Source organism: Schistocerca serialis, chromosome 5 (assembly GCF_023864345.2).
Source record: "Schistocerca serialis cubense isolate TAMUIC-IGC-003099 chromosome 5, iqSchSeri2.2, whole genome shotgun sequence".
Lineage (NCBI taxonomy): Eukaryota > Metazoa > Arthropoda > Insecta > Orthoptera > Acrididae > Schistocerca > Schistocerca serialis.
The window spans coordinates 122284321-122301299 of NC_064642.1; positions in this window are offsets into that span (position 1 = coordinate 122284321).

The following is a 16979-nucleotide window of genomic DNA, read 5'->3' on the forward strand; positions in this document are numbered from 1 at the left end:
AGAAGTTGGACCATTATGGAGTAAGGGGAGTAGCTTACAATTGGTTTGCCTTTTACTTTAAGAACAGGAAGCAGAAGGTAATTCTCCGCAATATTGAGAGTGGTAGTGATGTTCAGTCCCAATGGGGCACTGTTAAGTGGGGCGTTCCCCAAGGGTCGGTGCTGGGGCCACTGCTGTTTCTTATTTATATAAATGATATGCCTTCTAGTATTACAGGTGATTCAAAAATATTTCTGTTTGCTGATGAAACCAGCTTGATAGCGAAGGATCTTGTGTGTAATATTGAAACAGTATCAAATAATGTAGTTCATGAAATAAGTTCGTGGCTTGTGGAAAATAATTTGATGCTAAATCACAGAAAGACTCAGTTTTTACAGTTTCTAACTCACAATTCAACAAGAACCAATATTTTGATCAGACAGAATGGGCATATTATAAGCGAGATGGGACAGTTCAAGTTCCTAGGCGTTCGGATAGATAGTAAGCTGTTGTGGAAAGCCCATGTCCGGGATCTTGTTCAGAAACTAAATGCTGCTTTATTTACCATTAGAACAGTATCTGAAATAAGTGACACTTCAACACGAAAAGTAGTCTACTTCGCATATTTTCATACGCTTATGTCGTATGGTATTATTTTTTGGGGTAATTCTTCTGATTCAAAAAGGGTATTTTTGGCTCAAAAACGGGCTGTTCGAGCTATATGTGGTGTGAGTTCGAGAACCTCTTGTCGACCCCTATTCAATAGTCTGGGAATTCTGACATTGCCCTCACAGTATATATTTTCTTTAATGTCGTTTGTTGTTAGCAATATTAGCCTATTCCCAAGAGTTAGCAGCTTTCACTCAGTTAATACTACGCAGAAATCCAACCTGCATGTGGAATGCACTTCCTTGTCTCTTGTGCAGAAAGGAGTGCAGTATTCTGCTGCATCCATTTTCAATAAGGTACCACAAGAACTCAAAAATCTTAGCAGTAGCCCAAACTCTTTTAAGTCTAAACTGAAGAGTTTCCTCATGACTCACTCCTTCTATTCTGTCAAGGAGCTCCTGGAAGAGCTAAAAACTTAAGCAAATTCCAGTGTTACATTGTTGATTTTCCTTATTTAAATTTACTACTTGTCACCTGAATATGTTTTTTTATATTTCATTTTATCTGTTTCTAATATTGTGTTATAATTTCATGTATTGACTCGTTCCATGACCATGGAGACTTCTCCTTAATTTGGTCCCACGGAACAATAAATAAATAAAAATTATACTATAACTCATAGTTATGGCTAGGCTCAGGGGAGATGGGCTGTCATGCCCTCAGGATCAACATACACAGAATACAGCACATCAAAATGCAAAAATAGCAACTCAAAGCTCAACAGTTTTATGTTAGTGCAAGTGAAATACATGAAATAACATTCACTGTCAGTAACCACAGCAGCAGCAGGAGTGATTAGCTCATCGTTATTAGTTCCAGATCAGCTTTCGTTGTACTGTGAGCCTTTACTCTTGTGTGATATGGTTGATGCTTTTACCTCAAATAAAAGTGTGTTAAATTCTATGTACATATTGCCACTAGAAACTGCTTTTCATTATTCATACGTGTTTAGTGACTCTCTCAAATGCCTCCTACTAATAGTCGATGAATCATCGATGCTACCAAATGTGTAACTAATGTATAGTTTATCTCATCTACGAACAGTTCACGTACTGTATCTCAGTCCTTATCTGTGTAGTTTTATGAGTCCCCTGCTTATAATCATCTGATCTCTCTGTCATGCCCTGTTTTTCGTTCTGCAGGTTGATAATCCCAGTAGGCAGCAGCTACAGCAATGTCTTCTGCCATGAACTTACCTTTGATGCTCATGGACTCAGCTGTAGTGTAGTAGCTAATAATTATCTAACAAAACTTTTTGTGTAATGTGGTATCCCCCTCCGAATGGTATTTGGCACAATTTCTAATAATTTGTATTAGTTTCCTGTTTTTGGTTTAATGGCTGAAATGAAATTGTTGTTTCCATGACCATACATATCTGTGCTTGAATGACTGATGCCTGTTGACATGCAAGACAGAGAAACAGCCAACCTGCTGCTAAGTTAGCTGACTGAAATCCATTCTCCAGTCTGCTGCAAGTGTGCTTTATGGACATTATTGTGGGTGCTTGTGGACTGTCTTTTATGTCTGCTTTAGCTATGTAGTTTCTTAAGCATTACCCTGCACTGTGTAGTAAGGAAATGACTTGTGAATGTGAACATATTAAATCTACAACATAGTGGAATGTAGTTGCACCATGTGCTTTGCTATTAGTATTTTGGTGATTGGTAATGAAGTGTTTTGTAGCATTGTATAATTTGTTTAGCCATGTTATGGGGTACAGTGGATCATCTCACTATCCTTGCATGTACCAAAATTTTTCATAATAATTCCTAGATTTCCAGAAGGTTTTTGATACCATTCCTCACAAGCGACTATTAATCAAATTGCGCACATACGGAGTATCGTCTCAGCTGTGTGACTGGATTTGTGATTTCCTCTCAGAGAGGTCACAGTTCGTAGTGATTGATGGTAAATCATCGAGTAGAACAGAAGTGATATCTGGCGTTCTGCAAGGTAGTGTCATAGGCCCTCTGCTGTTCCTGATTTACATAAATGATCTAGGTGATAATCTGAGCTGCCCCCCTTAGATTTTTTTGTAGATGACGCTGTAATTTACCGTCTAGTAAAATCATCAGATGATCAATTCCGATTACAAAACGATCTAGAGAGAATTTCTGTATGGTGCAATAAGTGGCAATTGGCACTAAACAAAGAAAAGGGCGAGGTCATCCACATGGGTACTAAAAGAAATCCGATAAATTTTGGGTATATGATAAATCGCACAAATCTAAGGGCTGTCAATTTGACTAAATATCTAGGAATTACAATTACAAGCAACTTAAATTGGAAAGACCACATAGATAATATTGTGGGGAAGGAGAAACAAAGCCTGCGCTTTGTTGGTAGAACACTTAGAAGATATGACAAACCCACTAAAGAGACAACCTACATTACACTTGTCCGTCCTCTGCTGGAATATTGCTGCACGATATGGAATCCTTACCAGGTAAGATTGATGAAGGACATCTAAAAAGTGCAAAGAAGGGCAGCTCATTTTGTGCTATCGAGCAATAGGGGTGAGAGTGTTACTGATATGATACGCGAGTAGGGGTGGCAGTCACTGAAACAAAGGAAGTTTTCTTTGCTGCGAGATCTATTTACAAAATTTCAATCGCCAACTTTCTCTTCCAAATGTGAAAATATTTTGTTGACACCCACCTGTGTATGGAGAAATGATCATCATAATAAAATACGAAACCTGAGTTCAAACGGAAAGATTTAGGTGTTCTTTTTTCCCATGCGCCATTCGAGAGTGGAATGGTAGAGAAGTAGTATGAAAATGGTTTGATGAACCCTCTGCCAGGTACTTAAGTGTGAATTTCAGAGTAACCATGTAGATGTAGATGTAGTGTCATCTTTCAGTCTTGAGGCTCCACTTACATTAGCAGTTTAACATGAGGCTTATATAGCATGGTTTACCAGATCTTGGGGGAGGCCTGCTTCAAGCCCTAACACAGGTATTAAGCAGCAGAAAGGGTTAGTGGTGGTCTTTTTCACAAAGTGGGGCATGTGGCAAGTCTCACCCTCACAGCTGTGTGGACCGTAACTGTACCTAAACAAACAACACATTTTGTTTAATATGTTTCTGATGGTCTTAAGGTGGTGGGCCAGTCCCTTTATTTCAGCCATATGGACAGTGGGTAGTAGCTTGTTGAGTTTAGATGGAGAGTTCATAGGTCTTCGTGAACTGCCTCATGAGCATACACCCAATTGATTCGTACACATGACTATTTGTTGTATGCTGAAGCAACATGCTGATCCTAATCTGAACGTAATTTGTTGACAGAGTATGACAGTATCTGGACAATTGTCTCATGGACATATTCGTGATGACCATTAGCTATCAGATGAAAAGTGTGGTTCTCTATTATTTGATTCATAAAAATTTGCATACTTGCATGAATAAGACAGACATAAAATTAGTTTCTTGATTGGTCAAGATAGTGTCAGGACTTCTGTACAGAAGAAGTAAGTGGTAGACAAAGACACACAAACCAGTTTCTGCAGTCAAGTCTGCAAGAGGTATTAGAATTAGGTACTTGGGAAAATGATAGGTGATGAATAAGATGTATTTATTATGCTCTGTGGGAAGGGGCCAACAATATCCCAAGTGACATTTTGAAATGACCTTGTAGCTTCTGGGAGGGTCTGCAAGGGAATTTTGGTCCTTGGTTGGGATGCCCTTTGAGCACAAGGCAGGTAATTCTGTACGTATTTCAGAACATAGGTCTGTCTACCTTTCCATCAGAAGTGGGAAGCTATCCTATCACTTGTAACATGTCGGCCATTATGGCATGCTTACAAATTGTCATGAGATTGCGTCATGATGTGCTGTTGTAATTCTTAATTATGTTACCCAGCCGGGACTTACTGTATAAGATACCATCTTCTATAACAAAATCTGAGAGGGAAGCATACCAGTGACATTCTACAATTCTTTCTTGTGCTTCTTTTAGTTCTTCTATCAAATCATCATCTTTTGGGACAACCCTCTCCACTGAGTTAAGAGACTACTGGAGACCTTTGAGCTCAACATCCACACAAGGGCAGTGCGGTCAGTGAACGCAATAAATTTTTTCCCATAAAAATACCATTTGAAATAGTTTACACCAAAACAAGGGCTAACAACCTGCCTGGAAATATAACCTATAGGTCTTTCTTCACCATTATATTCTGACTAAGGTTAGCTCCAGTAGCATAATTTGAAGCATATATAGAAGGAACAAAGGGTTTCTCAAAATCTGGATAGGTCAGCAAAGGTAAACCTGTCAAAAATTTTTATTTTTCTAATAGCTGCTGTACACTCCTCTGTCCACTCAAACATAGTGCCTTTCTTCTAGAACTTTGTCAATGGTTTAGCCACCATGGTATAATTCTTCACAAAACAATGGAAATAGTGCAACCAAGAAATGATTGCAATGCTTTAGCCTTAGTGGGAAATGGAAAATTCTCAGCTCCTTCTGTTGGTCTTGCATCTGCTTGGCTCCATCTGTACTAATAATATGTCCCATGTAATGAATCTGTGATTTTGCAAAAGAATTTTTCTCTATTTTCAAGCTTAAATGTACACTTTGCAACCTTGGCACACATTTCTTAATCCCTCCAGATGTTCCTCAATTGTTCTTGGAAAAATTATTATATCTAAATATACACAGATGCACCAAACAAATTGGTATAGGCATGCATATTCAAATACAGAGACGTGTAAACAGGCAGAATACGTGCTGCGGTTGGCGACGCCTATATAAGACAAGTGTCTGGTGCACTTGTTAGATCAGTTACTACTGCTACTATGGCAAGTTATCAAGATTTAAGTGAGCTTGAATGTTGTGTTATAGTCGGCCCATGAGCGATGGGACGCAGCATCTCTGAGGTAGTGACGAAATGGGGATCTTCCCATATGACCATTTGACGAATGTACCGTGAATATCAGGCATCAGGTAAGACATCAAGTCTCTGACATCACTGCATGCCGAAACAGGTCCTGCAAGAATGGGACCAATGATGACTGAAGGGTACCGTTCAATGTGACAGAAGAGCAACCGTTCTGCAAATTGATCCAGATTGCAATTCTGGGCCATCAACAAGTGTCAGCATGTGAACCATTCAACGAAACATCATTGATAGGGGCTTTTGGAGCCGAAGGCCCACTTGTGTACCCTCGATGACTGCACGACACATAGCTTTACACCTCGCTTGGGCCCATCAACACTGAATTTAGACTGTTGATGACCGGAAACATGTTGACTGGTTGGACGAGTCCCATTTCAAATTGTATTGAGTGGTTGGGTGTGTACGGGTATGGAGACAACCTCAACCTCTTGAATCTATGACCCTGCATGTGAGCAGGGGACTGTTCAAGCCGGTAGAGGCTCTGTAACGGCGTGGGGCATGTGCAGTTGGAGTGATATGGGATCCCTGTACATCTAGATATGACTCTGACATGTGACGTGTACGAAAGCATCCTGTCTGATCACCTGCATCCATTCATGTCAATTGTGCATTCCAACGGACTTGGGCAATTCCAGCAAGACAATATAACACCCCACACGTCCAGAGTTGCTACAGAGTGGCTCCAGCAACACTCTTCTGAGTTTAAACACTTCCGCTGGCTACCCAGCTCCCCAGACATGAACATTATTGAGTATATCTGGGATGCATTGCAACATGTTGCAGGATTCATGGCGTCAATTTCCTCCAGCACTACTTCAGACATTAGTCGAGTCCATGTCATGTTGTGTTAAGGCATTTCTACATGATCTTGGGGGTTGTACACGATATTAGGCAGGTGTACCAATTTCTTTGGCTGTTCAGTGTGCAAGACACATTCATCTAAATATACAAGAAATATAGTGGATTTCAAACCTCTCAACAACAGGTCAGCAAATTTGGAAAACAGCAGGCACATTCTTAGACCAAAAAGCATGCTTAAAAACTCATACTGTCCAGAAGGTAACACATGAGAAGTCTTTGGTCAATCTTGTGGTGCAATTGGAATTTGATGGTAAACAGAGCGCATGTCACAGGTGATACAATACTTACAATTCCCAATCTGTCCTATGATTCATCGATATCGGGTAGAGGGTAGATATCCTGTGTTGTGACCTTATTTGATGCTTGCATATAAATGCACAGACAACAGGTTTTTTCCCATTGATTGACTTCTTTGGTACTATGGCAACTAGGGGCAATCATGGACTTCCAGAAGTTTGAATTATCCCTGCGAGCCAACTGTTGTTGAATAATATTCTCAACAATGGATTGTAGATGACATGGTAGTCTGTAAGGCGTCTGAGCAATTGGCCTTGCATCTTCCGTGGGAAATTTGTGTTGTAGAAGTCAGTTGCTGGCAAATACTGCTGTTCCTTGAATAACCATGCATATTTCTCCAGAACTGGGTCAAAAATATTCTGTTCTGTCTGTCTGTGATTGTCCCCAGTTGTCATAGTATGTAAGAAGCCAATCAGTTGGGAAAAAGCCTGTTGTCTGTACATAAATTCTCATACAATTCAGTTCTTAGTAAGGGTGTTATGGTGCAAACCTTTCTTGCTGACATCTGCTCCTTTTTGTTTTGTTTAAACTGTTGTTCACACTGAACATCTGCTTTCATTACTTCTATACTACCAACAAGTATAGTTCCACATGGAAGCTCTATATCTCTTTGGCCAAAGTTGTCAACACACATTGGTACAGCCAGAAAACCAAATTTCAGTGGTATCTGGGTTTTGACATCAATCCAGAAAACTTTTCGCATACCTCTGCTGATTGCAAGAGCACTGTTAGTTTTTAACAACCACATACACAGTTCTGTTGGAGTCTGTGGAAGCAAGGGTGGATAGCATGGCCTGTCCCGTGTCATTTTTCCTCTGTGCATTTTCATCACATGTGTTATGTTGTGTAGTACTCTGCTGTTGGTAATTCTGCAGGCAGAATTACTTGTGTGAATTATTGTACAACATTACATACAACACTGTGTCCAATACTGCTCGGCTGTGTCCTTTACTTTTCCATACGGTTGGAAATTTGAGTCATTTACAAAAACACGGCATGGCTCATCGTTTTGCACAAGGGTTGAATCAAGTCCAACCACTTCTTCTCACAACAGAGCCAATTTCACAGCTTTATCTAATGGGATAGGGGAGGGCACCTTAACTTCAATACAAATCTGTGGGTTTATTCCATGAATGAATACATCAGTTCCTCTCGCCTCAGCTTCTTCAGTTAGTATTTCATAACATGTGGCAGCCTTCTCCAGTGCATACATAGGACAGGATACAGTTCATATTCAAGCTGCAAAAGCCTCAAGATCTTTACAATTTTTCTGGCACAAAGTGGACAAAAGATCTCTGTAATAACTAACTCCTCTTTTGCTAACCCCCTTGCCGGGACATCTAATGTTCTTGCATCGCGTAATGCAGGAAAGTTCCACTTTGGCTAACAGCAACTGCAATTCATCTGACCCAGAACATAAATTGCTAAAGCAAACAATGGTCTGTAAAAAAGTAGTAACATTCACACAGGGCTTCCCTGAAAAGGGCAGAAGCAGAGCAACAGCCAGAAAAGTGCTGATTAGCCCTACGTGTGAGGATGCCGATGGAGACTTCTGTTTTAATTTTTGTTGCATGTACACGAGATAGGCAATTTTGAGTAGGATAGCAGGGCTCCTACAATGACAACTAAACAGGTGATGCATCACTATCCGTGCCTTGAGTCACAAATGGTGAGCACTTTTTCCAAAACACATTGACAGAAGTCAAGAAAAGTTACAGGAACTTGGTAGCCCACATCTGTATTATGAATATGGGCTTCTAATGTGACGTGGCACAGCTGATAAGCAGTAGGATAGCAGGGTTCATCTTTGCCCAGATAGTGATCTTATCACATATGGTGTTAGGTTACATATCCAGTGTCAGGTTATACATTTGGGTTCCTTGGTGCCTGCACTACCTTTCCTACGGGTAATCACTGGAAACTGATCAAGGTTAACTGTGGAAGCCCCACAGGCAATTTTGCAAGTTATATTCAAGGTCATGACGTAACTCTATAGTTGGCATGACATATAAATTGTGGGAAATCCATCTCAGTCAATGAGAGCACAATAAAACACAATGGACCAATAGGAATCGAGCACTCCCTCCTCCTTCCCCTTATCGTCTTTTATAACCGGCTCAACTGTGTGTAGCCCTCTTCATGAGAGGGAGATGCAATTTTATTATAATCAATAGCAAATTATCATCAGTAATGTACACAAACACAATGATGTAACTAATCAACTAATAGTTTATTATGAACAATTTTATTTTTTGCAATATATTTTTTACAGTTATTTGATATTGCTTATTAAAGATTCATTCCTTTTATTTTTAAAATGCACACACACACACACACACACACACACACACACACACACACACACACACAAATTCGTCCACTTGGGCATCACAGTGCAGCTGCTCACAAGCTCGTGATAAAAGAAACGTCTCTCACAAAATTTCGTCCGGCGAGTACATCCGACAGAAAAAGGATGTTAAAGAGTGTCAATCTGGCAACCACATGTATGGTAACAACCTCTTTTGTCAGCACATATAAGTCACGCTGTACAGTTGGTGCAGTGGATAGAGTTTTGAGTTAGCATGCAGGAGGTTGATGATTCGATCCTGGTTTTAGGTATATGTTTTTCATTCGGTAAATGTAGCCATGTGGTATGGATCTGGCATCTTACTAATCAACAGCGATTGCAGCGGGTCCTCTAGAAAACATTTGCACTTACAAACTACAATCATAGAAATGGAAGATTGATCAGCTTCGAAAGAAGCCCTTTCCACATCATGGGCATGAATTTATTCGCACTACTTTATCAATTAGATGCGAAACCTGTTTTCTTCGTACCCTCCACCAATGGTTCCATAGATTAGTACCAACTATTATTCTTGCCTCGTTCAGCTCCATTACATTTCATTAGAGCCTTACGTTACCAGTAAGACTAACAACGTGCTTTGCGAATAATGTCCAAACTCAGTTTCTATTTGTATGTGTTATCACCATGGTCCCACTAATTATACCTTTCAACATTGAGTCTGGTAACAGCATTCTGTTCAGTACGTATCTCAATGCATTGTTATTATTCTTATTATTTCTTTCCTTTCTCAGATGTTATGTCTGATTAAAAATGGAAAGTGACACGGACCCTGATCAAGCATGACTTCCTTTTAACTGTACGGTGTATGTTACATTGCATTTAGGAACTTTCGAGTAATTGAACATGTATCAATAATTACAGATTTCTGTAGTTGTATATATAGAGTGTTACAAAAAGGTACGGCCAAACTTTCAGGAAACATTCCTCACACACAAATAAAGAAAAGATGTTATGTGGACACGTGTCCAGAAACACTTAATTTCCATGTTAGAGCTCATTTTAGTTTCGTCAGTATGTACTGTACTTCCTCGATTCACCGCCAGTTGGCCCTATTGAAGGAAGGTAATGTTGACTTCGGTGCTTGTGTTGACATGCGACTCATTGCTCTAGAGTACTAGCATCAAGCACATCAGTAGGTAGCATCAACAGGTTAGTGTTCATCACGAACACGGTTTTGCAGTCAGTGCAATGTTTACAAATGCGGAATTGGCAGATGCCCATTTGATGTATGTATTAGCACAGGGCAATAGCCGTGGCGCGGTATGTTTGTATCGAGACAGATTTCCAGAACAAAGGTGTCCCGACAGGAAGACGTTCGAAGCAATTGATCGGCATCTTAGGGAGCACGGAACATTCCAGCCTATGACTCGCAACTGGGGAAGACCTAGAACAATGAGGACACCTGCAATGGATGAGGCAATTCTTCGTGCACTTGATGATAACCCTAATGTCAGCGTCAGAGAAGTTGCTGCTGTACAAGGTAACGTTGACCACATCACTGTATGGAGAGTGCTACGGGAGAACCAGTTGTTTCCGTACCATGTACAACGTGTGCAGGCACTATCAGCAGCGGACTGGCCTCCACGGGTACACTTCTGCGAATGGTTCATCCAACAATGTGTCAATCCTCATTTCAGTGCAAATGTTCTCTTTACGGATGAGGCTTCATTCCAACGTGATCAAATTGTAAATTTTCACAATCAACATGTGTGGGCTGGCAAGAATCCGCACACAATTGTGTAATCACGTCATCAACACAGATTTTCTGTGAACGTTTGGGCAGCTATTGTTGGTGATGTCTTGATTGGGCCCTATGTTCTTCCACCTATGCTCAATGGAGCACGTTACCATGATTCATATGGGATACTCTACCTGTGCTGCTAGAAAATGTGCCTTCACAAGTATGACACAACATGTGGTTCATGCACGATGGAGCTCCTGCACATTTCAGTCGAAGTGTTCGTACGCTTCTCAACGACAGATTCGGTGACTGATGGAATGGTAGAGGCGGACCAATTCCATGGCCACCACACTCTCCTGACCTCAACCCTCTCAACTTTCATTTATGGGGGCATTTGAAAGCTCTTGTCTACACAACCCCGGTACCAAATGTAGAGACTCTTTGTGCTCGTATTGTGGACGGCTGTAATACAATAAGCCATTCTCCAGGGCTGCATCAGCAAATCAGGGATTCCATGCGACGGAGGGTGGATGCATGTATCCTCGCTAACGGAGGACATTTTGAACATTTTCTGTAACAAAGTGTTTGAAATAGGCTGGTATGTTCTGTTGCTGTGTGTTTCCATTCCATGATTAATGTGACTTGAAGAGGAGTAATAAAATGAGCTCTAACATGGAAAGTAAGCGTTTCCGGACACATGTCCACATAACATATTTTCTTTCTTTGTGTGTGAGGAATGTTTCCTGAAAGTTTGGCCGTACCTTTTTGTAACACCCTGTATACGTTTGGATGTAGCTGTATTGCATTGATGTACTGGTGGATATTGTGTGGTATGACTCCTGTAGTTGATAGTATAATTGGTATAATGTCAACTTTATCCTGATGCCACATGTCCTTCACTTCCTCAGCCAGTTGGATGTATTTCTCAATTTTTCCTCCTGTTTTCTTCTGCATATTTGTTGTATTGGGTATGGATATTTCAATTAGTTGTGTTAATTTCTTCTTTTTATTGGTGAGTATGATGTCAGGTTTGTTATGTGGTGGTGTTTTATCTGTTATAATGGTTCTGTTCCAGTATAATTTGTATTCATCATTCTCCAGTATATTTTGTGGTGCATACTTGTATGTGGGAATGTGTTGTTTTATTAGTTTATGTTGTACGGCAAGTTGATGATGTATTATTTTTGCTACATTGTCATGTCTTCTGGTGTATCCTGTATTTGCTAGTACTGTACATCCGCTTGTGATGTGATCTACTGTTTCTATTTGTTGTTTGCAAAGTCTGCATTTATCTGTTGTGGTATTGGGATCTTTAATAATATGCTTGCTGTAATATCTGGTGTTTATTGTTTGATCCTGTATTGCAATCATGAATCCTTCCTTCTCACTTTTATATATTGCCTTTTCTTAGCCATGTGTTGGATGCATCTTGATTGATGTGTGGCCTTGTTAGGTGATACGGGTGCTTGCCACGCAGTGTTTTCTTTTTCCAATTTACTTTCATTGTATCTGTTGATGTTATGTGATCTAAAGGGTTATAGAAGTGGTTATGAAATTGCAGTGGTGTAGCCAATGTATTTATATGAGTGATTGCTTTGTATATTTTGCTAGTTTCTGCTCGTTCTATAAAGAATTTTCTTGAATTGTCTACCTGTCCATTATTATTATTATTATTATTATTATTATTATTATTATCTTATTGATGGGATAGTGGAGACATCACATCTATTACCATTAGGGAAACAGCATAATTCAAAACTGAACATTTCACAATTAGCACTGTCGGAATGAATCATGCAGAACAATGTCTGTCAGAGGGGTAATACACGTTAGGTGGAACAGTGTGCAGGACTGATAGCGTGTTTATACTGTATGTGCTGTCCACCAGACAGGGACTAGCTGCGAGTAATGTGCTCGTGACAGACTCCAATGTACATGCATACACGTATCGAATTTTCTCATTGTAAACCTCTAAACCAATGTGGCAGACGTATGGCATACACAAGTGATGAATACATGGATATGCTTCTGGTCCTTGGTGCATCTGACAATGAGACTGGTGTTGCCACCCATGAAAATGCTGCTAGATATTCTCATTGACACCATCCAGATAAAAATGTGTTTCATCATCTGGAGTTGCACCTTCGGGAGTCAGGTTCTCTCCTTCCCCCATTGCATGACACAGGTTGTCTGTGGACTCAACATACTCCAGCTACTGAGGAAGCTATTCTGGAGGTCAGACAGCAAGAACCTCAGCGAAGTACATGTAGTGTAGCAAGGCAGCTGCGTGTTCTGCAATGCACGGTCATTAACGTGCTGCACTAACATGGACTGCAGCCGTATCATTATGCTTTCACACAACACTTGCATCCTGCAGATTGCCATCAGTGGATGAAATTCTGTGAATGGTTCTAACAACAAGAGGAAGCCAATGATGACTTCATGAACACCATAATATGGTTGGATGAAGCTGCATTCACTCGTGAGGGTGTCTTCAATATGCACAATGCCCATCATTGGTGTGAGGTTAACCCAGATCATCTGCGACCACGGATATCAAGAATGCTTTGGTATCAACATCTGGGCCGGAATATTGGGTGACAGGTGTTTGGGGCCCTACATGTTACCTGACCAGTTGACTGCACAAAGGTATCATGCATTTCCCTGCTTGTTGTGCTGGAAGATGTTCCATTGCATGTTCAGCAGAGGATATGGTTCCAACATGACGGTGAGCCTCCACACTCAGGAATTACTGTGCATCAGTATTTGGACAGAACTTGGATGTGGAGGTCCAGTTGTATAGCGACAGCATTCATCTACCTAAATCTCCTGGGTTTCTTCCTGTGAGGACACCGGAAAGAGCACGTGTACTCTACTCTGCCGTAGAATGTGGAAGAATTGGCAGCGTGTGTTCATCCTGCTCTTGTTACTGTGGATGCAACTTGGCTGCGAATGGTCCAAAGTTGTATGATCCAACGGGTTGTGCAGTGTTTGGACATGCAGGGAGGTCACTTTGAGCATCTGTTGTTCTGAGAACAATGTATTCTGTTGTGAAGGTCATGCAGTCATTAATATGGACATTATTATTGTCACTGGTTGCTAATGTGTGACATCTGAGTGCTCATATTACATGTACAAGGTGTACAACTTTGCTTCCGCCGTTTGCTGATAGGTGGTGACAACGGTAAGTAGCGGTCAAAACAAACAGATTGCAGATGTCAGGCAGTTAACTTGGATGTCGGACAACGTAACCTCAGTCAAACATTAGTTTAATTGTGTCTGCGTCATAAAGTTGTTCCTGATTGAAAATGTCAGTTTATGAGCCTAATTGTCGTCATTTGCGGGAGTTGTTACTGTTTTGTTTCAATATGAAGAAAATAGAGGCTGAGTCTCATAAAATGCTCTCAAGTATATACGGTAAGGACACTATTAGTGAAAGAACATTTCGTGAGTGCTTTCAACACTTCAAGAATGAAGAACGGTGATTTTAATGTTATAGACCAGCACAGTGGTGGAAGAGAGAATGTTTTTGAAGATGCAGAATTGGAGACATTGCTGAGTAAAGACTCGCGTCAGACTCAAGAAGAATTGGCACGATCAGTGGGAGTGAAACAGCAAGCCATTGAAAAATGTCTCAAGGCTATAGGCATGATTCAGAAAGAAGGAACTTAGGTCCTGTATGACCTGAAACCAAGAGACGTTGAACATCGTTTGTGTGTTTGTGAACAGTTGCTTCAGAGGCAAAAACAGAAGGGATTTCTGCATCGCATTGAGACCGGGGACAAAAAATGGGTTCATTATGATAATCCTGAACACAAAAAATCATGAAGATATCCCGGCCATGCTTCCACGTCGATGGTCAAACCGAATATTCATGGCTCCAAGCTCATGCTCTGCATTTGATGGGACCAGCACGGCGTTGTGTACTATGAGATGTTAAAACCGAGAGAAACAATCACAGGTGCTCATTATTGAGTGCAATTAATGCATTTGAGCAGAGCATTAAAAGACAAACAACCGCAATACAGCAAGAGGCACGATAAAGTGATTTTTCAGCAGGACAACGCTCAACCTCACATTGCAAAAGAGGTCAAAATGTACTTGGAAACGTTAAAATGGGAAGTCCTACCCCACCCGCCGTATTCTCCTGACATTGCTCCCTCTGACTATCACCTATTTAGATCAATGGCGAATGGCCTGGCTGACCAACACTTCCGATCTCATGAAGAAGGCACAAATTGGATTGATTTGTGGATCGCTTCAAAAAATGAACAGTTTTTTTTTGACGCAGGATTCATACACTGCCCGAAAGATGGGAGAAAGTAGTGGCCAGCGATGGAAAATACTTTGAATGATACATGTGTAACCAGTTTGTTTCATTAAAGCCTCAAATGTTGGGGAAAAAATGGCGGAAGCTAAGTTGTACACCTTGTAGTATCAATGACAAGTAGATGTGTTATTGAACTGTGCTATCATCTTTAGCATCTCGAAATTGATATTGTTTTTGTAGTTGTTCTGTCTGATGACAGGTCATTTGTTTCAACTGTCTATTTTGTATTTGTCGAACCACATATTTGTTATTTTCAACATTACAAAATATTGTAAATTTAGGATACAGGTGACCTAAGAAACAGTGTACGTAAAAAAAGTGTACGTCAAACCAGGATCGAACCCTTGACCTCCTGCATCATGCTAACCAAAAACTCTATCCACTGCACAGCATGAGTAATCTGTGCTGACAGAGGTAGTTACCATACATGTGGTTACAGTGTTGCCAGACTGCCACTCTTAACGTTGTTTTTCTGCTGTATGTACTCGCTGGCTGGAATTTTAAGAGAGAGATTTTTTTGTTGCTGGCATTTGGGGAGTCATGCTACGAAACCTGAGTGCATGAATTATTTCGCTTCACCCTATATAAAAGCAATGTTTTCTTATACAATAATTTTCAATTTTTTGTTGCTGTATTTACACATATTCATACATTCATTGGCTTTATTTACAACATGCTTTTTCTGATGACTTATGACTGTGAGGTACAATTAAACCCAGAGCTTAATACTATGTTTCCCATATAATCACTACATTCAATATATGCAGTATCTCTTCCAGTATATTTACATTTGAATCAATCAGCTGTTTCTATTCACAATATATTCAGTTCTTTCAATAATCCAGAATTAAATCAATGATTCCTGTTCTACTTACAATAAGAACATGGGAAATGGCCCACACACACACACACACACACACACACACACACACACACACACACACACACCAGATATTTATAGATAAATACACAGCCACACACTCAACCAGTCAGTGAATAGTGAGGGGCCTGATCCGATTCCCACAGGTGAACCATTTGTTGTCATGACAGGGCAGCCCTACTTTTAGTTGCAATGCATTATGTACCTCATAACCTCTTGACACAGCAATTATCAGGCGCACCATGTGTGGAACTGCACCAATCCCCTCGAGAAGACACCTCTTGTAAGCTTTGAATGTGAGAGCCTTTGATAGTGCATGATGCACACCCTTCATCTGCCTCTGGGTAGCATGTGTGTGTGTGTGTGTGTGTGTGTGTGTGTGTGTGTGTGTGTGTGTGTGTGTGTGTGTGTATATATATATATATATATATATATATATATATATATATAAAAAAAACAAAGATGATAAGACTTACCATACTAAAGCGCTGGCAGGTCGATAGATACACAAACAAACACATACATACACACAAAATTCTAGCTTTCGCAACCAACGGTTGCTTCGTCAGGAAAGAGGGAAGGAGAGGGAAAGACGAAAGGATATGGGTTTTAAGGGAGAGCATAAGGAGTCATTCCAATCCCGGGAGCAGAAAGACTTACCACATCCTTTCGTCTTTCCCTCTCCTTCCCTCTTTCCTGACGAAGCAACCGTTGGTTGCGAAAGCTAGAACTTTGTGTGTATGTTTGTGTTTGTTTGTGTGTCTATCGACCTGCCAGCGCTTTTGTTTGGTAAGTCTCATCATCTTTGCTTTTAGATATGTATATACAGGGTGTTTCAAAAATGACCGGTATATTTGAAACGGCAATAAAAACTAAACGAGCAGCGATAGAAATACACCGTTTGTTGCAATATGCTTGGGACAACAGTACATTTTCAGGCGGACAAACTTTCGAAATTACAGTAGTTACAATTTTCAACAACAGATGGCGCTGCAAGTGATGTGAAAGATATAGAAGACAA